The sequence below is a fragment of the Pan troglodytes genome, chromosome 16, assembly GCF_028858775.2.
Source record: "Pan troglodytes isolate AG18354 chromosome 16, NHGRI_mPanTro3-v2.0_pri, whole genome shotgun sequence".
Lineage (NCBI taxonomy): Eukaryota > Metazoa > Chordata > Mammalia > Primates > Hominidae > Pan > Pan troglodytes.
This window is the reverse complement of record NC_072414.2, coordinates 79150219-79177441: the sequence shown is the minus strand read 5'-3', so window position 1 is coordinate 79177441 and position 27223 is coordinate 79150219. Positions and strand designations below refer to the sequence as shown.

Genomic DNA, 27223 nt, shown 5'->3' with positions numbered 1-27223 from the left:
TAATGCTTGATGGGTAGGGTTTTGACCCTCACCCTCCTCCTGTTCTGCACTCTCAAGTAGTTCCCAGCATCTATTGTTGCCTTCTTTCTGTGCATCTGTAGTCAATATTTAGCTCTCATTGACAAGTGCAGATGTGGTACTTGATTTTCTGTTCCCACATTAATTCACTTAGGATAGTGGTCTTCAGCTGCATCCACATTGGTGCAAAGGGTACAATTTTATTCTTTTTTGTGGCTGCATAGCATATCATGGTGTATAGGTACCAAATTTCCTTTATCTAGTCCACCATTGATGGGCATCTGGGTCAATTCCATTTCTTTGCTACTGTGAATGGTGTTGTGATGAACATACGAGTGCATGTGTCTTTTTGGTACAGTGAATTACCTTCCTTTGCATATATGCCCAGTAATGGGATTGCTGGGTAAAATTGTAGTTCTGTTTTAAATACTTTGAGAAATCTACAGACTGCTTTCCACAGTGCCTGAACTAATTTACTTTCGCACCAGCAGTTTATAAGTGTTCCATTTTCTCTGCAACCTTGCCAACGTTTTTTATTTTCTGACATTTTAAAAATAGCCATTCTGAGGAGTATAACACAGTATCTCACTTTGGTTTTGATTTACATTTCTCTGATGATCAGTGATGTTGAAGATTTTTTTCACATTGTTGTTGGCTATGTGTATATCTTCTTTAGAGAAGTGTTTGTTCACGTCCTTTGCTCATTTTTCAGTGGGATTGTTTGTCTTTTGCTTAAGTTCGTTATTAACTTAAGCTCAGATTCCAGATATTAGATCTTTGTCAAATGCATAGTTTGCAAATATTTTCTCCATTCTATGAGTTGCCTGTTTACTCTGTTGAGTTTCTTTTGCTGTGCAGAAGCTGTTTAATTTAATTAGGTCCCACTTCTCTATTTTTGTTTTTGCTGCAATTGCTTTTGGAGACTTCATTATAAAATCTTTGCCCAGGCCTATGTACAGAATGGTATTTTCTAGGTTTTCTTCTAGGGTTTTTAGTTTCAGGTCTTACATTTAAATCTTTAATGCACCTTGAGTTGATTTTTATATATGGTTAAAGTAAGGGGTCCAGTTTCAATGTTCTACGCATGGCCAGCCAGTTATCCCAGCACCGTCTATTAAATAGGGAGTCCTTTCCCCATTGCTTGTTATTGTAGACTTTTTCAAAGATCAGTTGGTTGTAGATGTAAAGCTTTATTTCGGGGTCCTCTAACCTGTTCCATTGGTCTATGTGTCTGTTTTTGTACTAGAATCCTGCTGTTTTGGTTACTGTAACCTTGTAGTATAGTTTGAAGTTGGGTAGTGTGATGCCTCCAGCTTTGTTCTTTTTGCTTAGGACTGTTTTGGCTATTTGGGCTGTTTTTTAGTTTCAGATTAATTTGAGAACACTTTTCTAATTCTGTGAAACGTGAAATTGGTGGCTTGATAAGAATAGCACTGAATCTGTAAATTGCTTTGGCCACTGTGGCCATTTTAACAATATTGATTCTTCCCATACATAAGCATAGAATGCTTTTCCATTTGTTTGTGTCATCTCTGATTTCTCTCAGCAGTGCTTTGTAATTCTCATTGTAGAGACCTTTAACCTCCTTGGTTAGCCATATTCCTAGGTATTTTATTCTATTTTTAGTTATTATGAATGGAATTGCATTCTTGATTTGGCTGTCAACTTGGATGTTATTGGTGTATAGAAATGGTACTTATTCATGTACATTGATTTTGTATACTAAAACTTTATTGAAGTTGTTTATCTGTTCAAGGAGCTCCCCAAAGGCAGACTACGGGGTTTTCTAGGTATAGAATCATATCATCTGCAAAGAGAATTTGACTTCCTCTCTTCCTATTTGATTACCTTCTTTTGCCTGATGGCTCTGGCTAGGACTTCCAGTACTATGTTGAATAGGAATGGTGAGACTGGGCATCCTAGTCTTGTTCTGGTTCTCAAGGGGATTGCTTCCAGCTTTTTCTTGTTCAGTATAATGTTGGCTGTGGGTTTTTCATAGATAGTTCTTACGATTTTAAGGTAGTTTGTCAAAAGTTTTTAATATGAAGGGATGTTGAATTTTATCAAGAGCCTTTTGTATGCCTATTGGGATGACCATGTGGTTTTCATTTTTGGTTCTATTTACATGATGAATCACTTTATTGATTTGCATATGTTGAACCAGCTTTGCATCCCAGGAATAAAGCCTACTTGATCGTGGTGGATTAGCTTTTTGATGTGCTGCTGGATTTAATTTGCTACTATTTTATTGAGGATTTTTACATCTATGTTTATCAGGGATATTGGCCTGAAGTTTCCTTTTTTTGGTTATGTATCTGTCAGGTTTTGGTATGGAAATAATGGTGGCTTCATATAATGATTTAGGGAATAGCCTCTCCTTTTTGGGGGGTGGGGAGGGATGGGGATAGTTTTAGTAGAATCAGTACTAGCTCTTCTTTACACATCTAGTAGAATGTGGCTGTGATTTCATCTAGACCACAGCTTTTTCTGGTTAGTAGCTTTTTATTACTGATTCAATTTTGGAACTTGTTATTGGTCTGTTCAAAATTTCAATTTCTTCCTGGTTCAATCTTGGGAGGTTTTATATTTCCAGGAATTTATCCATTTCTTCTTGGTTTTCTAGTTTGTGTGCATAGAGATGTTCATAATAATCTCTAAGGTTTTTTGTTTTTCTGTTGGTTGATGGTAATGTCAGCTTTGTCATTTCTGATTGTGTTTATTTGAATCTTCTCTCTTTTTTTCTTTAATAATTAGCCAGCAGTCTATCAATCTTATTTAGTCTTTCAAAGATCCAATGTTTTTGTTTTATTGATCTTTTGTATAAATTTCTGCATCTCAGTTTGGTTCAGTTCAGCTCTGATTTTGGTTATTTCATTTCTTCTGCTAGTTCTGGGGTTGGTTTACTCCTATTTTTCTAGTTCCTCTAGATATGACATTAGGTTCTTAATTTGAGATCTTTTTAACTTTTTTAAATGAGTGTTTAGTGCTATAAATTTTCCTCTTGAATGTTATATAGTGTTAAATGCCTACATCAAAGATAATTCAAGGATACTGTGAACACCTTTATGCACACAAACTAGAAAATCTACAGGAAATGGATACATTTCTGAAAACATACAACCATCCTAGATTAAATCAGGAAGAAATAGAAACCCTGAACAGACCAATAGCAAGTAGTGAGACTGAATCACTAATAAAGAAAAATTGCCAACAAAAAAGTCCAGGACCAGATGAATTCACAGCTGAATTCTACCTGACATTCAAAAAATTGGTACCAATCCTGCTGAAAGTATTCTCAAAGATTGAGAAAGAAGAATTTCTCTCTAAATCATTCTGTGAAGCCAGTATCACCATAATACCAAAATCAAGAAAGGACATAAAAAAAGAAAATAATAGATCCATATCACTGATTAACATAGATGCAAAAATCTTCAAGAAAATACTAGATAATTGAATCTAATAGTGCATCAAAAAGATAGTACAATGTGATCAAGTGGGTTTTATCCCAGGGATGCAAGGATGGTTTAACATACATAAGTCAATAATCTTGATACATCACATAAACAGAATTAAAAACAAAAACCCTATGATCATCTCAATAGATGCAGAAAAAGCATTTGATAAAATATAGCATTCCTTTATGTGAAAAGCCCTCAACAAAGTAGGCATAGAAGGAACTTACCTCAAAGTAATAAGAGCCATATATGACAAACCCACAGCCAACATAATACTGAATGGGAAAAAGTTAAGATCATTCTCCCCGAAAACTGGAAGAAGATAAGGATGCCCACTTTTACCACTTCTATTTGACATAGTAGTAGAACTTCTAGGCAGAGCAATCAGGAAAAACAAATAAATAAAGGGCATCCAAATTGGAAAAAAAGAAGTCAAACTGTTGCTATTTGCTGATGATATGATCATGCACCTAGAAAACCCTAAAGACTCATCCAAAAGGCTACTAGATCTGATCAATGAATTCAGTAAAGTTTTAGGTTACAAAATCAATGTAGAAAAATCGGTAGCACTGCTATGTACACCAACAACAACCAATATGGGAATCAAATCAAGAACTCAGTCCCTTTTACAATGGCTGCAAAAATAAAAAATAAAATACCTAAGAATATACTTAACCAAGGAGGTGAAAGATCTCTACAATAAAAACTACAAATGGAAACACATCCCATTCTCATGGATAGGAAGAATCAATATTGTGAAAATGACCATACTGCCCAAATCAATCTACAAATTCAATGTAATTCCCAGCAAAATACTATCATTTTTCACAGAGCTAGGAAAAATCCCTAAAATTTATATGGAACCAAAAAAGAGCCCACATAGACAGAGCAATAGTAAGCAAAAATAACTAATCTGGAGACATCACATTACTGGACCTCAAATTATACTACAAGGCTATAGTTACCAAAACATCATGGTACTGGTATAAAAATAGGCACTTAGACCAAATGTAACAAAATAGAGAACTCATAAATAAAGCCAAATACTTACAGCCAACTGATCTTTGACAAAGTATGCAAAAATGTAAATTGGAGAATGAACTCCCTATTCAATAAATTGGCTGGGAAAACTGGCAAGCCACATGTATAAGAATGAAACTGGATCCTCATCTCTCACCTTATATAAAAATCAACTCAAGATGGATCAAAGACTTAAATCTAAGACCTGAAATCATAAAAATTATAGAAGACAACATTGGAAAAACTCTTCTAGACATTGGCTTAGGTAAAGAATTTATGAATAAGACCCCAAAAGCAAATGACACAAAAAAATAAATAAATGGAACCTAATTAAACTAAAAAGCTTCTGCACAGCAAAAGAAATAATCAGCAGAGTAAACAGACAACCCACAGTCTGTGGGAGAAAAATATTTACAAACTATGCATCTGACAAAGGGCTAGTATCCAGAATCTACAAGGAACTCAAATCAGCAAGAAAAAAAAAAAAAAAAAAACAATCCCATCAAAAAGTGAGCAAAGGACATGAATAGACATTTCTCAAAAGAAAGATATACAAACAGCCAACAAACATGAATAAATGCTCAACATCACGAATCATCAGGGAAATGCAAATTAAAACCACAATGAGATATCACCTTACTCCTGCAAGAATGGTAATAATAAAAGAGTCAAAAAACAATAGATGTTGGCATGGATGTGGTAAAAAGAGAACACTTTTACAATGCTGGCGGGAATGTAAATTAGTATAATCAGTATAGAAAACAGTATGGAGATTACTTAAATAACTAAAAGTAGATCTACCATTCACTCCACTACTGGGTATCTACCCAAAGGAAAAGAAGTCATTATATGAAAAATACATATGTATATGCACGCTTATAGCAGCACAATTCACAATTGCAAGAATATAGAACCAACCTAAGTGCCCATTGACCAACAAGTGGTTAAAGAAAATGTGTTATTATACACCATGGACTACTATTCAGCCATAAAAAGAAACAAAATAATGTTTATTGCAGCAACTTGGATGGAACCGGAGGCCATTATTCTAAGTGAAGTAACTCAGTAATGGAAAACCAAATAACATATATGCTCATTTATAAGTGGGAGCTAAGCTGTGAGGATGCAAAAACGTGCAGGGTGATATAATGGACTATGGGGACTTGGAGGAGGAAGGTTGGGAGGAGAGTGAGGAATAAAAGAAAATATATTAAATACAGTATACACTGCTCAGGTGATGGATGCACTAAAAATCTCAGAATTCACTACTAAAAAACTCATCCATGTAACCAAAATCCACCTGTACCCCCAGAACTATTGAAGTTTTTAAAAAAATTATACAAAAAATCCTTTCCTCTTAATACTGCTTTAGCTGTGTCTCAGGGATTCTGGAAAGTTGTATCTTTGTTTTAATTAGTTTCAATTTTTTTTTTATTTCTGCCTTAATTTCATTTTTTTAACCCAAAAGTCATTCAGAAGCAGGTTGTTTAATTCCCATGCAATTATATGGTTTTGAGTTGTTTATCTGCTATTGCTATACATTTTTATTGTCCTGTGGTCTGAGAATGTGGTTGGTATGATTTCATTTCTTTTAAATTAGTTAAGAATTGCTTTTCCACCAAGCATGTGGTTGATCTTAGAGTATGTGCCATGTGCAGATGAGAATAATATGTATTCTGTTGTTGCTGGGTGGATTATTCTGTAGATATCTCTTAGGTTCATTTGGTCAAGTGTCAAGTTTTGGTCTGGAATATCTTTGTTAGTTTTCTGTCTCATGATCTAACATTGTTAGTGGGATGTGAGGTCACCCACTATTATTGTATGGTTATCTAAGTCTCTTCATAGGTCTCTAAAGACTTGTTTTATGAATCTTTATACTCCAGTCTTGGGTGCATACATATTTAGGATAGGTAAGTCTTCTTTCTGAATTGAAACCTTTATCATTATGTAATGCCCTTCCTGATGATTCTTGGTTTAAAGTCTATTTTGTCTGAAATAAGAATAGCAACTCCTGTTCTCTTTTGTTTTCCATTTGTTTGATAGATCTTTCTCCATTCCTTTACTCTGAGCTGGTGGGTGTCATTGCATGTGACATATGTCTCTTGAAGACAGCATACAGTTTGGTCTTGCTTCTTTATCCAACTTCCCACTCTATGTCTTTTAAGTGGGGCATTTAGCCTGTTTACATTCAAAGTTAATATTGATTTGTAAGGGTTTGATCTTATCATTGTGTTGTTAACTGATTTTTATGTAGACTTGATTGTATAGTTGCTTTATAAAGTCACAGAGCTATATACTTAACTGTGTTTTTGTGGTGGCAAGTAATCATCTTTCATTTCCGTGTTTAGCACTCCATTAAGGACGCCTTGTAAGGCAAGTCTGCTGGTAGTGAATTCCCTTAGCATTTGCTCATCTGAAAAGGTTTTTATTTCTCCTTCACTTATGAAGCTTAGTTTAGCTAAATGTGGAATTCTTGGTTGGAATTTCTTTTCTTTAAGGATGCTTAATGTAGGCCCTCAATCCCTTCCAACTTGTAAGATTTCTGCTGAAAGGTCTATTGTTAGCCTGATGGGGTTCCTTTTGTATTGACCTGCCTCTTCTCTTTAGCTGCATTTAAGATTTTTTTCTTTCAAATTGACTTTGTAGAATCTGATGACTATGTGTCTTAGGGATGGTAATCTTTTGTAGTATCTCACAGGGGCTCTCTGAATTTTTGTGGACAATATCCTCAAATATGTTATCCAAGTTGCTTACTCACTCTCCTACACTTCCAGGAATGCCAGTGAGTCATAGGTGTGGTCTCTTTATGTAATCTCACATTTCTCAGAGGTTTTGTCCATTTTTTAAAGGTCTTTTTTATTTTTTTTCTGCCTGCATTGATTTGAAGTAGTGGCCTTTGACTTCTGAGATTCTTTCCTCAGCTTAGTCTATTCTGTTATTAATGCTTCTAGTTGCATTCTGAAATTCCTATAGTGAATTTTTCATTTCCAGAAGTTCAGCTTTGTTTTTCCATAAAATGAATATGTTGCTTTTCAGCTCTGTGACCATTTCACTGTTTTTCTTTGATTGTGTTTCAACCTTCTCCTGTATTTCAGTGAGCTTCCTTGCCATCCACATTCGGAATTCTGTATCTTTTATTTCAACCATTTCAGTATGGCTAACAACCATTGATGGAAAGCTAATATATTCTTTTGGAGGTAAGAAGATACTCGGGCTTTTACAGTTGCCAGGGTTCTTGTACTTGTTATTTCTCATCTCATCTTTGTGGACTGATGCTTCTTTAATCTTTTGAGTTACTGTCTTTTGGATGGGGCTTTTCACTTTTATATTATTTGATGTCCTTGAAGGTTTAGTCAGTTGGCTTCATTTCTGGATACTTGCAGGAGGCCAAGACTCAGCTTAGCACTCCTGCACTGTGTGTTCTAACCCTGAGGGGATGAAACCAGGCCTGCAGCTTTGTTCTCTGGCTCCTCAAAATTAAGCACCAGCTGTGCTGGAGGGCTCCAGGTGTTTCCAGTCCACTGGCAACAACACTGCAACTGGGGCTGCCAGAAAAAGCACTCTGGTGTGGTGTTGGTGGGACCAAGTGTGCATGCATGCTGGCTGGATGGTGGGGGTCCTCGTGCACGTTCTGGTAGGGTGGAGGCAAGTCCACACTTGTGCATGCCAGTGGGTAGTGGCAGGGTCCCAAGTATGTGCACCATGGCAGGGTAGCAAGGGGAGGCTGTGGACAGATGCACTCCAGCAGAGAAGGCTGTGACTAGGCTGCACACTGGTAGGGTTCTTCCTAAATTACTCTGACAGATAGGCAGGGTCTGCAAGTGAAAAAACCATGGTAGTGGTTACTACCAAGCTGAGGCTGTACTATAAGCAGATATTGCCAGAGCCCAGCAGACAGGGGAGTTCTAAGACAAGATTAGCCCCATCTCACAGGCAAGACAGCCCTGCTTAGCCCAGGCACCACAGTTAACCAAGGCTGAAGCCTCCTAGAGAAGTATGGCAAGCCTTGGGGGATGGGCACACATGGCTGAACTCCACTGCAGCCATTCTTGTGCCAAACATTCTGGCCTCCATGCAAGCTGTGGAGTTCTGTTTATGCCAACTTTCCAGGCAGTTCCCCTTGTCAACTCAGATGTCCATGGGGATTGTGAGGTTTCTCACAGCTAGAATCCTTGAGATCCATGGCAACAGTAGGCTACTCTCTGCCTATGTTACTCATCTTTCCCTAGGAGCCTCTTGAGGCCAGGAACAAGTCCTGGTGCTCAGCAACCCTGTGCATGATTCCTAGTTTCCTTCCCTTTCAAACTGAGGTTGGTATCCTCCCTCTGTCCACTCACAATGCATTCTTTCTGTAGATCTGCTTACAGTGTGACAATCTACTTGATGGTCTGGTCTTTCTCGGTGGGAGAAGCTCCTCCTGGCTGCATCTAGTCAACCATCTTGCAGGGTCTGCTCATACATTTTCTTCCAACAGCTTTATAGTTTTAGCTCTTATGTCTATGATATGTCTATGATCCATTTTGAATTAATTTTTGTCTGTGGTGTTGTTCTAGTTACCGTTTGTTGAAAAGATGACTCTGTCTCTCAATGTATCTTCTTGCTACCCTTGTCAAAAATCACTTGACCGTAAATGCAATGTGTTCTGTTTCTACTTTTTAACATGGAAAGTTTTGAGAGTCTAGGAAACTACTGGTGACAAAACTCTGTTACATAGTACCGCAGTCAAACCAAGTCTCTGTAGGGCTGCCTGTGTCCCAGAGCCATATGTTACACAGCCAGCCTCTAGTTAGCTCACCTAGTTATATCTTTCAAGTATCTAATGAATTGGAGAGTTAGGGTAGAAGAGAAGTAATGATAATAATGATAATAAGAATAGTAAATTTTGAGAACCTACTATGCATCATGGACTATTTAAAGCATGCATTGTCTCATATAATTCTCACAACCATCTTACCCAGGTTGGTACTCTTGAAGAAAGAGAGCAATTAAAAAAAGTGATGCATGGAAATTAAGAAACTTATTCAAGGTGACTAATCTAGGAAATGGTAAAATACGGCTGTAAAGCCAGATGATGTACCTCTAGAGTTTGCCCAATCAATTACTACTCTAGACTCCATTAAATAATCAAGAATTCACCAATTTTTCAAAGTAATTGATCTGTTTTTATTTTGGTATCACTTTGTGACTCTCAAATGCAGAGGAGCCTAGGTCTTGAAGTGAGCCACTTCACAGAAACCTCTGAAGTTGATAAAACAGCTAATATTCTAAATTTTACTCCAGAATTTTAAAGAGGAAACCATAATTCCTTTGCATAGGATTCACTAAATCAGTGAATAGAAGTGCCCACAACAGTGCCCTGAATGTGAAGGTTGGATATGGATATGTGGTTGGGAAAGATCATGGCTTTTGGAGCCAAATAACCATGAATCTAATGTGTGACATGGGCTAGGATCTTACCTCTATCAGCTGTCATATATGCAAAGGGAACAGTGAAAATATTCAGGATTGTTATGAGAATTTACTGATAATATAACCACCTGGCACAATGCCTACCACATAGAACAAGTTCAATAAGTGCTATTTTTGCTTTATTATGATGACGGTTATTTTCTCCAAATAGGAAATACGTTCCAAAACATGACTGAAAACATGTTTAACTCACAGTTGGATTGGCAAACAGAAGTATTATTGTATACTTTTCAATAGAGTTAGGGAAAATATACTATACTACTTTCTGGAAGCTCAACCCTACTTTCTATCTGCCTTATCTCCTAACTTGAATGGTTGGGTGCCCACAGCCCTTTTGCATTAAATTTTACATTGATTTTTATGACCCTGTTATTCCATGTAATATCTGAGTACTCTGACTTCTCAGTATGTCTCTCCCCCTCCCTGGTGTGGTATGAAATAAAGTTCATAGCAGCATTATAATAGATCCGCCAGAATCCAAAAGTGGAGGTTACCAAGTAATTATCTGAAGGAGACTCCAAAAATGTCTATTTTTATGTTCATATATAAAAATGGTTTTAAAGTTAGGGCAAGCCAAAACATGTCCCAGTTTATGTTCTCAGAGATTGTGACTTCAAATGCTATTCTCTGTCATTTTTTTCTTCACTCAAAAAAGAAATAATAAACAGAGCCAAAGCAACCAAGGTCTTGGTTGGGGCTCAATCCTTAAGAAGGGTGGAGCTCTTTTCTTTCTTTGGGGGTGGGGGTGGGAGTTGGGTTGGCAGACAGGTGCTGTTCTCTGGAATGGGTACCCCATCTTTATAGACTGCCTCCAGGACCCACATCTATCTCCTATTATGATATAATCTTTGGCCCATCTGTTCTATTTATAAACCCTGTGGGGCCTTTTAATGTTGACCCTTAATATGAGCTCAACTTAATGTTAGGAAAGGATATTTAACTAACCTTTGCTCTTAGAAATTGCTAAAACTGTCCATTAATCTATCATTCATACTCAGGTACCTATCTTCTATCCACATTACCATCTCTGCCAAGCAGGTAAAATGCAGAGGCTTTTGAAAAAATTGGATCCATTGGGATGTAGAGGACTAGTTGTCCTGAAATTAGCAAAAAACCTGGGGACCAGCTAGGTCAGTATTTTCTTACCAGGGATGCTTCTATACCCAGAGAATCCCAGAATCAGCTTACTTATTGAAATCCCTAACAATGACCTTTTCCATAATTCTCATGCCTGCTGGCAAACACAATGAGCTGCCTTCTGCCAATTGTGTGTGCTGAAGGCTAGCAGAGTGATGATCTCAGATATAGAACTTCCCCCAATCCCTTTTGTACCACAGGAATGCTTGATGATTGCTATCTACTCCTGCCAGTTCCTTCTTCCTAGTGGGTTCTTATGGCTCTCTCTTTATCTTTAAGCATAATTAATTGGTTCAAAGTGTTAATGCTGCAATGCAGGCATGTAAGTACTGCATCTCGGACCCAGGGAATTGGGAGCTCATCTCTCCTCACAGATGGCTGCATGGAAGTGTGAGGTGAAAGTAAGGCCTGCAATTCGACTGGTGAAGTGTCTTGGGACCCACACGATGGGTGTCTTGGGGGGCTGTAAGGATATCATGATTAAACAAACGGGTGGTATTAGATTGTATCACATGCTGCTATCTTTTATTGTGCTATAAAATGGCTCATTTAGGAATAAATGGGAATTTAAACTTTTCTGCTGTGATCTGTTGTCCCATAGGTTTTTAACATAATTCAGTCACTCTCTCACCCCCTTACTCCTATACCCTCAACCCTCACATTGCTCACTTTTCTTTTCTTTTCTTTTTCTTTTTCTCTTTCTGTCGCTTTCTCTTTTTCTTTCTCTCTTTCTTTCTTTCTCTTTCTCTCTTTCCTTCCCCTTCCCTTCCCTCTTTCCTTTTCTTTCTTTCTTTTTTTTTCCTTGAATCCAAACCTCTTAGTTCTGTCATCATTAATTATGGGAATTTTTTTTTACCAGGTTATTAAATTCTCTGAGGCTGTTCATTTTGTCTCTAAAACTGAGATAATACCCATTTCATAAGGTTGTTGAGAGTTTAAATGAACTATAATATTTATAGATAAAATCTTGCACTGCTCCTAGGCTTAATAGGTGCTCAGTTAATGTGAGTTCTTTTCTCTTTCTTCCTAAAAATTATATTGCAGAAAATGGATGGGGAGATCTGTGGCCTAATGCTTCAATCTTTGTGGGAACAGAAATTAGGGTGGCTGAATGATAGCTCAAATGTTCCCACTGCCTTACTAAAGGCTTCCCTGAATGGGAGAAGGGATGCTAAAGTGGAGGTGACAGGACAAAATTTGTTTCAGGACAATAAAATCTACCAGTGTTACAGGCCAAACTGTGTATCTACTCCGTATTTCTATGCTGAAGTCCTAACCTCCAGTGCCTCATCAAGTGGTTATATTTGGAGATAGAGTCTTTAAAAAGATAACCAAGTTAAACTGAAGTCATTAGTTTAACTCATGAGGTGGGCTCCAATCCTGGTGTCTTTATAAGAGGAGGAGGTTAGGAAAGGAAGACCCTGTTAAGACATCCAAAGAAGACAGCCATCTACAGCCAAGGAAAAGGGCCTCAGGGAAGAACCAAACCGAAACAAAAGACCAGGAGTTGTGAGAGGCCTCCAAAATGGTAAGAACATACATTTATGTTGTTTTAAGCCACCCAGTCTGTAGTGCTTTTCAAAAGTAGCCCTAGGAAGCTAATTCTATGACGAACTTATGGTCCATATTTCTGTAATTATAAAACTAACGTCAGCTACAGGAGGATAAAGCAGAAATATTTAGGTTATGAAGGGACCATAGTTTAGAAATATGAAGGGGGACCTGGGGGCTAAATATGTCATAAACTGACCAAGGAATGGTCTGACTATCTGAGTTACAAAATGTAAAAAGCTAAGCAATTGAAGACAAGGCATGCTTCACCTCAGAGCTGACAGGCTGGTGTCAGCCATGCCTCTGCAGAATGCCTTTCCAGCAGCCGCTGAGAATTATCTCTGCCTTTTAATCCTCTCATTGCAGAGTTGTTTCAGGCAGATTATTCCTAAAAACCTCATGTAATTAATATCAATTATTTAGATTTGCTGCTTTAGTCAGTGTCAGATTTTTCAGCACAGGACAAGATGTTATTACTATTATTACTGCTAATTATGGAGTTGAGTCTATATTGACAATTGGATTCAAAAATGGGAAAATCAAGGTTTAGTTATTGCTCAACTTCAGGAGCAGGAAAACTTGAAGTTGGAATCATTATTCTTTATCGAGGAGTTACCTTCCGGTAGTTCCTTGGGCTATGGGGTGAGGGTTTGGCGATACACTGCCTGTGTTCCACCCCTGACTTTGCCCCATGTTAGCTATGTAACTTTGGCCGTGCGTTGCTGTCTCTGTGCCTATGTTTCCCCATTTGTAAAAGTGGGCTGATGTTAGGGTCTACTTCGCTGTGAAGTTGCTGTGAAGTTTAAATGAGGTAATACATGTAAAGCCTTCAGAACAAGCCTTAGCACATGTAATTTCCAAACACATGAGAGATTGCATTATTAATATTGTTAAGATTCTATTCCAGAATGTACACCAAGGGACAAGTGTGTAATATGGTAGATGAGGAGTTGGGTCAACTGAGATGTGAATTCCAGCTCTGTCACTCACAGGTCAAGTGAGCAAATTACCTGAGTTCTCTGAGGTTCAGTTCTCTCACTTGAAGAAGGGATAATAGTATCTACCTCACTGGAGTACCAGGTGTGTGATGAATATTAATTGCTCAGATTTGTTGAGTATTTGTGACTTCCCAGGTACTGTTCTGATAGCTTTATCCCATCCACTAAATTAACACTTTCTTCAAATCTATGTGATAGGTACTATTACATTCATGTTTCAGACAAAGAAAGTAAGAATTGGAGAGGGTGAATGATTGGTTTGAGAAGTCACTCTGCTTCTCACTGGCAGTGCCAAACAATCTGACTCATCAGGCTTGCCACTAACTACCCTTATTTCCGTTAAGGATTCTCCTACCTTTTCCTATTCCCATCCAGCCTCTCATCTGATTTCTAACTCTGATGTCCTACTCCTAGGGAACTGAAACTTACACTTTTGCTAAAACCTTCAGCAACCATTAGATTGAATACATGATATATTGGCCACTTACTGACATGCACGTTGTTCCCAATTTTTTTAAAAGAGTTTTAATAATAAAGTCAATTAGAAAACTCTAATGGCAGCCCATTTTCTCAGAATGCCCTGTGCTACATAGATCTCCTGAGTGAATGTTCTGTTCGCTTTGGAATTACATTGCTCTCTGCTAGTGTAATCACCCATTTATTCATAAAAGAAATATTTATTCAGCTGACAGTAGATACTAGAGGCTGTTCTGGGTTCTGGAAGTAAAGCGTTGACAAAAACATTAAAGGATTCCTGCCCTAATAGAATATTCTAGAGGAAGAGAGAGATAAATATAAACATAAAATATAAATTTATTTTATAAAAATAAATTTTATGTAGTTCTATATTCATATATTAATATGTATATGTATGTTATAGATATAATGCCTATTTATATTTTATAAAAATATATTTTATAGTTTCATATTTATATATTTTATATATTATATAAAATGTAATTTATATAATATGTACATTTATAAAAATATTTTATTTTATATATATATATATATCTCCATTCATTTGTTCATTGTCTCTCTCTCTCCTGTAGAATGTTAGCTCCATTAGGGCAGGAATGTTTTAATGTTTTTGTCACTGCTGTACTTCTAGAACTCAGAACAGCATCTAGTACCTAGTGTCAGCTTAGTAAACATTTCTTCCATGAATGAATGGGTAACTGCACCAGCAGAGAGCCATCTAATTGTATATGTAATGGTTATATAATGTATAATAGTTATATATATACACATATATATATACTCACACACACACACACACACATATATATGTATATTATTATTTATTTTTTGAGATGGAGGCTTGCTCTTGTTGCACAGGCTGGAGTGCAGTGGTGCAATCTCAGCTTAGTGCAAGCTCTGCCTCCCAGGTTCAAGTGATTCTCCTGCCTTAGCCTCTCAAGTAGCTGGGATTACAGGCACCTGCCACCACGCCTGGCTACTTTTTGTATTTTTAATAGAGACAGGATTTCACCATGTTGGCCAGTCTGGTCTCAAACTCCTGACCTCAGGTGATCCACCCACCTTGACCTCCCAAAGTGTTGGGATTACAGGCATGAGCCACTGTGCCCGATCTATATTATATATAGAATATATAAATATAATGCCAGAGGCCAGAAGTACTTTGGAAAGATAGGCTGGTATAGCAGCTGGGTGTAGACTCTGGAGCCAGACTCTTTGATTTAATGTCAGCTCTGTCTCCTGCCAACTGCGTGACCTTGGGCAGATTTTAACATCTCTGTGCCTTTATTGTCTTCTCTGTAGAGTAGGGGTGACAATAATCTCATAGCATTGTTATGAAACTTAAATGAGTTAACACTGTAATCTCATTTATAAGAATGTATTCTTTATACATGCTTGATAAATAAATGGACAGAAAAGTAGAGCAGAGAAGGATATAGTGAGTGTTAGAAGGGATGCCATTCAGTTTATAAGAGGGAGATCACTAAGAAGGTCACGTTTTGCAGTAGAGGAGCACTTCTATGCTTTCTAAGCAGAGTGAACCAGAAGAGTCATTACTCTGATGTGGAAATTTGCAGGACATGTTTGAATAATAGCGTGGATATGGGATATGAGAGAAAGGAAATAATCAAAGAGGGCTGCAAGGACTTCGGCCTAAAGAGGGCTAACTGAGATGAGGAGATTGGGATGCAGCAGGAGGTTAGGGTGAGAGAAGATGGGGAGTACATGTTAGGTTTGAGGTTTGTCTTGGATATCTTAACGGAGACCTGGAAAGGTGGCCACAGGAGCCTCGAGTCTAAGAGAGAGGCTCACACTGGAAATATAAGTTTCAGAGTCCTTGACATGTGCATGATGTTTAAAGTAAAGAGACTGTATGGAGCACCAAGGGAGTGAGGGTAGATAAGAAAGAGGAGCAAGATTGGAGCCCTGGAACATCATCCTGAAATTAAGAGACTGGAGAAAAGGGGAGGTATTAGCCAAGGCTGCTGAGAAATGGCCAGTGTAATGGGAAGAAAATCAAGAAAGCATAGTGTCTTGGAAGCAAAGTGAAAGGGGAAAAAATGTGTTTGAATTAGAAGGGAATAATCAACTGCCCTAAATGCTGATGACAAGTCAAGTAAAATTGGCTGAGAATTGACCATTGGTTTGAAAAATGTAAAGGTAATTGACAACCTTGACAAATATGATTTTGGTGGACTGGCAAGAGCATATACATCACTGAATTTAAGACACTTAACAAGTAATTGGAGGAGAGGAATTAGACACCGAGTACAGGCAAATCCTTCAAATAATTTTGCTGCTATTTATTATTTAATTTTAAATTATTTAAACTTATATGAATTTGCTGTAAGAGGTGGGAGGTCAAGTACAAATGTTAAAGAGTGAACAAATACAATGGTGAAGAAGTTCTCTAATGATTGTTTAATTATAAACTGAAAGGAAGAGTTAGGGAAAAGATGTTAGAAGTTGGAAGAAAAGGGAAAAAGTATGAAAGTGTTCTGGAGAGTGAGTGATGGGATCGAGGATTTGGCATGAGATTGCTGGATATAAGTAAGAGCCCAATGTAGTCTCCTGACTACATAAAATGATGCAGGACAGTACATTTGTAAGTCATTCTACGGCCGTGTTCTACAGCCAGGATGCAAGCAGGAAGTAGGCTGAGAGCTGGGTTTAATTAGGGTTCTGGTTTTGCCAGTTGTATGCTGTGAAGGTCAAGATAAGCAAGGGAAATGAGGGTATATTTAAGGAGTGATTATAATGAAGGACAATGGAATTTAAACTGGGAAGAAGGGAAGAGACCACTGGGAAGAGAAAGTGCAAAGGTGTTGTCAAGATTTTATTGGATGGCTGGGCGCGGTGCATTCATGCCTGTAATCTCAGCAATTTGGGAGGCTGAGGTGGGCAGATAGCCTGAGGTCAGGAATTCGAGACCAGCCTTGCCAACATGGTGAAACCCTGTCTTTATTAAAAATACAACAATTAGTCAGGTGTGGTGGTGGGTGCCTGTAGTCCCAGCTGCTTGGGAGTCTGAGGCAGAAGAATCGATTGAACATGGGAGGCGGAGGTTGCAGTGAGTTGAGATCACACCACTGCACTCCAGCCTGGGAGACAGAGTGAGATTCTGTCTAAAAAAAAAAGATATAATTGGAGTTTAGCCACCTGAAATAACTATTGGGAAAGAAAGGAAGTGGTGTTCAGAGAGTGGGGTGCATAGAAGTATGACTGTGGATGGGCTGTGGCTCTTGGTAGTGATGGGGTCAATATTATGAGCCTAAAAGTAGAGGCTGAGGTAGAGTGAAGAACAAAACCAGTGAGGGAAAAAGCTCAAGGAATTGAATTCTGAGTGTGGAGAATGTCTTTACATGTGTAGGAAAAAAAAATCAATGAATAAGAGTTGTGTGGAGGGCCGGACACAAGCTGGAGGGAAAATATTAAGGGAGCACACAGGAGTCAAGAATAACTGAAACAAGGAGCAGACGTTCTTTATATAATCTGATGTCAAGCGATTCAAAGTTGGAGGTTTTAGGGCTGGAAGGGAAACACAGAGGGAGAAAAGTCTGAAGAGGAAGTGAGGACCAAGGAAGATGCCCTCTTCACTGCCCGCTACCACTTGAGAGGGCTGCAGGGAAAGCAGCTCTCAGGGGGACTCCAGTTTCAGTGACAGTGAGAAGTCGAAATGGAAATTCAGAGAAAAGTTTGGGAATATAGGACGTGGGCTGGGTGCGGTGGCCTCATGCCTGTAATCCCAGCAATTTGGGAGGCCGAGGCGGGAGGATCACTTGAGCCCAGGAGTTCAAAAATATAGGAGATTATGTTGCCAATGGGCTGGGAATTCTAGGGGGTGACGTGAAAGGTTTTAGAAGCCTGGGGGTGGTGGAGGCAGGGAATAGAGGATGTGACATGCAAAGCCTTTCGGGGATTGAACTAAGAGGGCTGAAGATTACCTGTAATTTGGGAGTTTCTTACAATATAAACTAGAATAAGGGGCAACATGAGATTAATTCCTAGCGGACTTTAAGTATGTGATAGTGAATATTGGGGGCAGGCAAGTTTACATTCTGGGATACCTTCTAGATCTCCATGGATGAGGGCCAGGGGTGGAGAAAGTGTGGAATTAGTCTGTAAGCATGCACATCTGTCTTGATGACTGGTGGGGAAGGGTGGAGTTATTCAGTGTGCAGGGCTCTTCTCTGACAATCATGGGTGGAACTGAGTAGGTTTGGGGACCTTCAGCAATATTCCCTGCACCCAGACCCCTGTTAATACTCATCAATGGACACTGAATAAATTCATAGAAAGTTGCATTAACTGATGAAGCTAGGCACCCATTGACCTACCTGCTGGTAGTTTCAAGGCTGAAAGTTTTCACACTGTGGTTAAATAGACTACACAGCTGGCTGTGTTGTACTGAGGACTCTTAGAGTGGGAAATGCTACTGGCAATCCATCAAAAGCAGATGTCTGCAGTACCCGGCAGTGCTTTAAAATCCCCTTAGGCAGTGGCCACAGGAAAATTAAAACTTCTTGCAATGAAATGCTAGTTTTCATATATGTCCCAGGGTAAGAATTCCTCGGATCTCCCTACACCCTAGTTTTGAGAGACATAGCAGTACCATTCACTGCTTGATGGGCCTCCTTGTGACTCCTTCTGAGGGTAGCAAATGGCTGATTCCAAGGAAGTCACTTGGACTTCCTTGTGGTTACTGTTGATGCTACTTTGGCTCTGTTGTCAAAGTGCCTGCAATTCCCAGTGCTCTGCAGGACAGAAATACATAGGTTGATGGGCAGATAGGTGACAAGTGGAAACATCAGGCAGGCTAAACTGTTGAGCTGTAAGTGAGAGGAGAGTGGATAGAGAACACTGACAGACAGCAAAGAAAAAAAGTGACAAAGAATAGATTCCCTAGAGGACAATTAGCACACCATGAAAACATACCCTAGTGAAACAACAGCTCTGAGTTCTAAAGACAAATCTCAATTAAGTCTTCAGATGGTTCCCTGCTAAGAGTTGATAAATTAGTTTATTCTTCATAGCTAACTAACTGCATAGTTCTTTCAAGCACCCCTGTCCCCATCTGTTTCATTAACAGATTAACTCAAATCCATAAAATTAGCAAAGAAACAGAGCAACTGGCCTAAGATAAGTGACCAGAATTCATTCCTGGAATAGCCTTCAGAAGAGCCTCTACAGGGGTAAAAACCAAAGAATCAAAGATATTTTTCAAGGATAAAATTTGCTTTGAGTTTTCATTAGTTTTTCAGTATATGAAATATGAGTAAAAGACCAGGGGTACAGAAATAAGTTGAATGCATTGTTTTTCCTTGTGATACTCAAAAGGTAACCACCAGGATTCCAACATAGTGCTGGCCCAAAGTCACCTTTGAACTGGGAGATTCCCATGGAAATTCTAACAGAATAAACTCTGGTCAGTTTCTCCTTATCTTTTTAAAAATATAAGTGCATGCAGATGAGGACTGAGCTACATTTGCTGTGTTACAGTCTGGACCTTGAAAGCAGGTAGAGTTGGATAAAAAGCAAAACAACGGACATTGTTAGGAAGTCCGTTGTCTACTGCCTTCCAGTGGAGGGGGATTTTGTCCCTCTCACCAACGGGGAAGAATGGTTGGTTTTATTGCGTCCTGCTAAGAGAGGGAATAAAATTTAAAAAGGATAAATAATTGTAGATTTGCCAAAACAGAGATCTTTGGTGAGCTTGGCCAGGAAAGGTTTTATGGAGTGGTAGGGACAGAAGTCAGATGAGAATGGATTGAAGAGCATGGGAAAGGAGGAATTGGAGACAGCATGCATAAACAACACCAGAGAAGTCTGACTATTAAAAATGAGGGATATAAGGCTATAGTTTCAATGGGGAAATGGAAGGTTAATTACACTGAGATAGTGGAGCTTGTTTGCTAATGAGAGTAAGCCAGAAGGCAGACTGGAAGAAAGTGATGAAGCAGGAGGCAGTGGGGGAAATTGAGGGAGGAAATTTTTGAGGAGGCCAGAGGAGAGAGAAATCCCTTCAACAAGAGGAGAAACAAAAAAGGGAAAAAAGAAAATGAGAAAGGGTGAGACTTAGCCACTACAGTTGCCTGCCTGCTAGGACCGTGCAATGTTACTGTTATACTGTGGTAGATGTTTACACAGAGAGATATATTCATTGTCGATTTGGACTTGATGGGTGCTTAGTTTGGGCTTTCTCTCATATTGGTAAACTTTCTATTTGTAACCCAAATTTTGATTTTTTGAAGTGATGGGGGATTGCAAAAAAAAATTATGTCTTTTGTAATAACCTGTTTTTTATGAACTCATCATTGCTTAGGGAAAAAATATGTTGCATTTTCTAAGACAGCATCAACAGAATAGGGCAGGGAGAATATTATCTCTAAAAGCTTATGCATCATCCTCTTAAAATGTTAATGTCCCATTTCCAGCTGAACAGATAAGCCTCTACTACTTGGATGCAACTAGTCCTAATGAATGTGAGTGCCAAGCTCAAAAATAAAGAACCCGCTTTTGATTGCAGAAAGCATCTTTCACAAGGAAAAAAAAATTAAGTCATTATTTAAAAATTGTTCCATTAGTGTACCATGAACAAAGGAGAGTGAGCTTGAAAAAAATGAAACAGCTTTTACTTTTGAGCACTTTATTTTCAATGGGATTATAAACAAGATTCTCATGAAACTCTTCAAAAAACATGAGGATGAAATATTGAGTTGCTTTGGTCCACTTATTGTCTGCCAGAATTGTTTTTGTTTTGCTTCCTTAATTCAGTTGCAAGTTGTTTTCTTGTTATTGTTGAGTAGGGGAAATGAAGGGGCATCTGGATGCTCTTCTGCTCTACAGGTTGCAATACGAAGTGGAGTTAAAGCAACTAGAAGGAGGTGTCAGTAACCAAGCTAAGAGAGGCTGGAAGGAAAACAATTCATGCAGCAGAAAAGAAAGCCTTTTGAGCATTGTGATGTCAGAAGGTGACTTGGAAGATGATCTAAATGTTAAACTGGCAGTGAAGGTGAGTTTGCTTCTTTTTCCTGGGACACACTATTCCCTAATTTTAATTGAAGTAGATGTAGCAAATGTAAGGTTATTGCCAAAGCTATTTTATACTTTTTGAGAATATATGTAATCATACCCACAAACACCCACACACATAAACATGCATATAAATGTCATTGAGATGGATTTGTTCCTAAAAAGACCTGCAGCCTAATTTTGAGACCTGTGGTTTGGAGAAGGTTGAGAAGAATTTTCCCATTATTAATATGGACCCAGGCCAGCTTGAAGACAGACACTCAATCATAATTTGTAGGCATTCAAGTGGCTAAAATGAACATACAACATTGTTTAACTCAACCCCAGAGCTAAGGAAACACGTACCCTTTCCCCTTGGGGTAAAAAACTAGTTGAAATGATATCCTTGTCCCAGATTGTCCTTGTAGATCCACAAAAGAACACACACAGATCTGAATATGAATCAGCCCCCTCTATACACATTGCTTTTCTCTTATCTCTGCTATATTACTCACTATATTATTCATAAATTATTATTTTGGTTCATGCTCTTTCTTTAGTAAACTCTAGCTACAAGTATAAAGGAGATGGAGGTCCTCTACCAATATTTCCTTAGGGTTAGGAAATGTGATCACAGGATATATGAACACAGATGTATTATTCACCCAAAGCTGTGAAGGTCATAAGACTGGCAAAGATACATCATACCTGAGAAATGAGACAGCCAGCGGTGCTCCTGCTGCCAGCTCTTTATACACTAACCGAGGATGATAAGCTTTCTAGTTATGGCCACGGAGTCATAACACACCAAATCAACAGTCAAATGCAATCCAACGAATGGTCAGCTCAATTACAAAATAAAACTAAGTAAGGGAAATTAATATTAGTTGTCCTGGTATGTCCTCTAAAGACTTACTGAAAAAAAAAGAAACACTTAAAATAAATTCATTTGTGGTAGTTCTAACCATCTTTTTTTCCTTTTATTATCTTTCTGCCCTAAAGTGTTTACTTTTTTCAAATTTCCTGTTGGAATCAATAAGGTAACATGGCATTCACAAGAGTCATAGTAAAGCAAGCTTACCTCGAGTGTTTGACTTATAAAGATCAAGGTTAAGTAAGAGACAGAAGCTGTAAGCAGAAGAACCCCCAGCAGCAGGTTAATCAGTGACATTAAGGTGTTGTTTGTTTGTTTGTTTGAGATGGGAGTCTCACTCTGTCGTCCAGGCTGTAGTGCAGTGGCACGATCTCGGCTCACCGCAACCTCTGCCTCCCAGGCTCAAGCGATTCTCCTGACTCAGCCACACAAGCAGCTGGGATTACAAGTGTGCACCCCTATGCATGGCAAATTTTTTGCATTTTTAGTAGAGATGGGGTTTCACCATGTTGGCCAGGCTGGTCTCAAACTCCTGGCCTCAAGTGATCTGCCTGCCTTGGCCTCCCAAAATACTGGAATTACGGGCATGAGCCACTGTGCCTAGCCAGTGACATTAATGTTTAAAGAAAGAATCTTCCAACTAAGGCAGACCAAATTCACACACACACACACACACACACACACACACACACACACAGATCCATAGAGACCCATGGAGGGTTATATCCCACTCACCTCCCAGCAGGATCCTAGGAGATGGTATCACAGTCCCAGTACAAGAGACATTCCTTGGGAGAGGCCCCCTTCCCTCCAGCCATTTATCTCCCTTGGCCCCAAAACTCCTTCTCCTCCTCATCAAAGCAAAATACCTGGCTTGAGTCATCTTTGTCTAAAACAAGAGTTAAGCTGAGCTTGCCTATTTCTCTTTCAAGTTGTTTTGTTAAAAAATTTAATTAAAAGGACACTGGGGCTGGGCACAGTGGCTCATGCCTGTAATCCAAGCATTTTGGGAGGCTGAGGCGGGTGGATCATTTGAGGACAGGAGTTTGAGAGCAGCCTGACCAACATGTTGAAACCCTGTCTCTACTAAAAATACAAAAAATTAGCCAGGTGGTAGTGGTGTGTGCTTTTAATCCCAGCTACTCGGGAGGCTGAGGCAGGAGAATCACTTGAGCCTGGGAGGTGGAGGTTGAGGTGAGCTGAGATCGCACTACCGCACTCCAGTCTGGGTGACCAAGTGAGACTCTGTCTCAAAACAAAACAAAAACAAACAAAAAACAGAGAAGAGGACATTGGGCCTAGAGGGCTCCAATGCCTTGGGTAGGCAAACAAGCCTATTGTAAACAGTTAAATGAAACTTACGCAGAGCCAATCAGAAACCACTAACTTACTTCTAAGTAAGGGACTTTCCACTCTAACCAATCAAAGCCTAGCCTTGCCCTTGCTTCTGTAAATATCTTATAAATGGTTTCTTCTCTACCTCTGCACACCATATCCCCCCATGGAGTGCTGAACTGCCTACAATGGAGTCCTGCCTGATTGGTGAATTTACGAATGCTCAAAAAAACTCATTAAAATTTTAATGTGCCTAAGTTTATCTTGGAACAGTTCTAGAGAGTCATCTATTTCAATTGATACTTTCTTCAGAATCTGTTTTGTCCTTGGCCTGCCCTGAGATCCATTCCTACGTTTTTCCTGACCTTCCTTCTACACGCTTGCATTATTTTGGCCTTTCCGGCTGAGATAGCCATGGGGAGGGACTTCTGGGAGCGTGGAGTAGGGAAGAAGGAAGCCAGGGGATTGTGGCCCCTGCTCTCTGGGGAAAGCAACTCAGCAGTGACCACCTCTTCTTGAACTCCTCAGGGGCTTCACTTTCCTCCTGACAAACCCTAGGCTCAGTGATCCCAGCTGCTGGACTCTGGAATACATCTTCTCCCTTTCCCTTCAGCCAGGGGTGGCACTTGCTACCTGCCTGTCACTAGATTTTAGATTGCTTCAAGTCCTATGTTAGCTTCAAAACATTTCCATCACCCATGTAACAAATTTCCTTCAACGTGGTTCCCTTAGATTTAAATTCAAATTTTTATTTTTATTTCGAGGTTAGAGTCTGTCCTACCATGTTGTCATCAAGTCCCGTTCATTTTGACTGATTTACTGTCACATCCTTATTGCTGGTCCCATAGCATGAGTGTCTTCCGAAGCAGGTAACCTTCCCAGCAACAACAGGGCCAGTGCCTGCCCCACTGGCCCTGCAGAGGCCCTTGATATAGCATTTTCCCAAGCCCTGCATTCATCATCTGTTCCAGAGCCTAAAGTAATCAACACATAGCTGGCATTCATTGAACGCTTTCTTTAAAGTGCCATTCACTCTGTTCGCACACTGAGGGCATTACAGACGTGATCTCATCTAATCCTTACAGCAACCCAACCAGCAAGTTGCTTTTGCTATTGTCTTTTCCAGATGCGCAGAGGTTGTAGTTCTGCTCCCCTCCCCGTCAGGTTTGTGCTTTTTGCTATTCTCTACCAAGTCATGCATGTGTTCACCTCTGCTCCTTTGCATAGCATTCTCCATTTCTAAAGCTCGCTCCTTGGCACTAACCTCATTTAAATCAAACACATTTCTCTCTAAGTCCCTTTCTCTATGAAGCTTTCTACCTCGGAGAACCTTAACTCTGAACTTTAAGAGCAATGGTTCATACATTTGTTTTGCCAGAAAATATTAGATTCAACTGAAAACTTCCCTGGAAGTGACAAGTGGATAAAAAGCACTCCTCTGCTTTAAAAAGTCCCTCTCTCCAGTGAGGGACTGCATAGAATGGATTTTGAAAATAACTTTTAGGACCACAGATTCTCTAGGGCAAAGCTCTATAGCTGTGGACTTACGAGATATGTTACAAGTAATTTACTACTAATTAAACTTTCCATATCAAAGTTTGAAAATGATTTACTCTGCCATGCTTTTTAAAAACCTTCTTACAAATTGGGTTAGATGTGGAGGTATATATCTTGTACGTGTTTTTCCTTTATTTTGCAAATTTAGAGACAGTGTTCTGAACTTGTCTCCTCATTGCTCCTTAAACAGAGCTCTGTGTAACAGATGCTAAGTACTAAATGATTTTTTTTGGAAAAGAACAGTCTGGGGGTCATGGTGGACACTTGCTGCTTTTGGCTGTCTAGCCTTCACTCCTTTTGCTTGGTGTCAGCCCACTCTCATCTCTTTGGGGGAACTTGCTTTCCCTCTTGTGTGTAGTGTTGGTGGGACATCAAATCAGGGTTCTCTGCCCAACTCCAGTCAAGGAAGACTCATGTGATCTAAGCCAGGCTAACTGGGTGCTCTCACTGAGGAGAGTAACCACTGGTTAGAAAGAATGGAGTTCTTTTAATACTTATCAAATAGCTCCTTCTATCTTGACCCTGGGCCCACCTTGATTCCTGTCCCCTTTTATTTTCTGGTTAAGTAGGCTTTCAGTTCTGAGAATTACCTGTTCCCATTCCAGTAAGTTTCTTTTGTCATAAGTTATAACCAGAGACTGTCCCTGTTGCTTACAACCAAATAACCTTAACAAGTAACATAACTATCTTATAGATTCCAGCTTTAAGTGCCCCAGCAAAGACAAATCTGCTCACAACATGAGAAGGGCAGTGAAATCCTAGAATCCAGCTTGCTTTAATCCAGATGACTTGATATTTTAATCCAAAGATATTTGCTGGGGAACTGAAGCAGTGCACAACCATTTTTTTGCCATGTAAATCTGCACAACTATATGTAGCAGCATGGAAAGTCTCCTCCATTATTGAAGGCAGCTTGGATTTAATCCAATTCAATGATGTAGATACTGGAGTACGCATCCCCAGAAAAGGTGTGAAAGAGAGTAGGTCCAAAATATATGTCCCAGTTGGAAGTGGAAAACTTGGCTGAGTTTTGGAGCATACCCCTCTGAGTAGGAAACTTCCAAAGTTAGATTATGATGGTCCTGTTGTAACAGCACAAGAGAGGGAAATTGAGCCTTGGGAACCTGTATCAGCAATGTGGCATTTTTGGTGGATTTCCCTTCTGAACCTCTATTCCCTTCTCCACCTACAAGATTACCATATACAGATGGTCTTGATTACTTGCCACACTGGGGAATGCATTGGGAGAGTAAATTGATGGAAAAGCAAGTTCCTCCAAAAGATTATTGTGTTGGCCTGCATGGCACACACTCAATGATGGTTATTAGTTAACCCTGAGCACCAGCAATCTGTTCTGCTTTACTCCACCAATGGGGGCAGATGGGGCAGATGAGCCCATCCTGAAGGAAGACTTGTCCCAGAATTGATATTTCCCATTAAGGAAGGAGAGGGAATGGGTTTTCTGTGTGACTGAGGGAAGCTTCTGGCTTGTGGACCTTTTACCAGAATGATGTGCAACTAGAAACCACAAGGTTTAGTTCACAGCCTCAGACCAGGTCATCTAGAAGATTTTACTGAACTTTCTGAGATTACCAAGGACACCTGTCTGTGTGTGGCATCTAGGGGAGTCATGAACTTGCCTGTTCTCTCCAATGTTGGCTTTTTTTTTTTAATGCCATTAAGTCTCCAAATGATGTCTCTGAGTCCATTTCCACTTAGATAGGATTATCCATTCATATGGTCAGTGTGTCTTGTTTTAGGCTGAGCTTCTCATGCGTGAAATTTGTTGTCTTCCTTTTAAGGTGTTTACTGCCTCAGTGACCTTTACATTTGACAAAAAGGTTTTTTAATCCACCAGACTGTTGCTTTCCTAAGTGGTTTCTCCTCTGACTGGCATCACTGAGTGGACTTTCCCTGTTTACAGGAACTATTAAGACATTTTGTCTTTTGTGTCAAATCAAAACTGTGCTTTTATTCACCTTTACTTTTTTAAGTTTGCTTTAAGTGACAATGCATGCACTTACCTAAGATAATCAATCACATCAGTATATGTGAAGCATGACCACAATACGTTAACAGTAGATGCAGAATTCCATTCATTTCTCCTGTTCTCTCAGAGCGTGGATGAGAACAGTTCAGAGTTAAAAGGTAATAATAGATTAAAATTCCTCCTAAGGCTGTGAAGACCAGGACTGGATGATATATAAACTGACTTATAGATTATTCCAGTTTTAGTGGGTGGGTATTGGCATTGAGGCCTTTGCTCCAAACCCTCATCGGACATAAAGAGGTTTGGTTTCAGATCTCCCAACAGAACA

The 27223-nt window shown here is 39.2% G+C and overlaps 1 long non-coding RNA gene across 1 annotated transcript in view; it reads left to right on the top strand.

The window, feature by feature from the left end:
* Positions 1-27223, top strand: part of LOC107968413 (uncharacterized) — a 175448-nt gene that overhangs the window by 125319 nt on the left and 22906 nt on the right. Inside the window, exon 3 of the long non-coding RNA XR_001709560.2 lies at positions 20975-21140. This is a non-coding gene — a long non-coding RNA (uncharacterized LOC107968413). The remainder of the gene's footprint in view (positions 1-20974; positions 21141-27223) is intronic.